This window comes from Odontomachus brunneus, unplaced genomic scaffold (genome assembly GCF_010583005.1).
Source record: "Odontomachus brunneus isolate Ranch 3 - 2012 unplaced genomic scaffold, Obru_v1 Obru_scaffold_155, whole genome shotgun sequence".
Lineage (NCBI taxonomy): Eukaryota > Metazoa > Arthropoda > Insecta > Hymenoptera > Formicidae > Odontomachus > Odontomachus brunneus.
Window position 1 is genome coordinate 106,499 of NW_022639605.1, and position 431 is coordinate 106,929.

Below are 431 nucleotides of genomic sequence, written 5' to 3' on the forward strand. Positions count from 1 at the left end.
TAATTTTTCTATTTATATAATAGATTAATTTGCGACCGATTTAACGTTGGACGAACAAGTGCTTGACGTGCTGTTATTTGTTTCCGCATTTAAAAGATCTATTTTTTCTATCGAGCTGTTCGCCGCTATATTTGTATTGTAACTCCTTGACTTTCTCAGCCGCAGTAGTTGCAGTGCCAAGATGGCTGCCATTCATGACGTCATAGATGGAACTAGATACTGTTACAGTGCACTGTAGCCTTAAAACGGAACAAATTTGCAGTACTTCCAGCACTGCCAGCAAAAACGGAACACGGCCTCTGTTAGTATGTCTGACATTATTACGTTCAAAAATTGTGTGTGTGTGCGTGTATGCGTGTGTTCGTGTGTGTGTGTGTTGGGCAGGTTAAGTTAGGTTACACACACGTACGCACGCACACACACACACACAC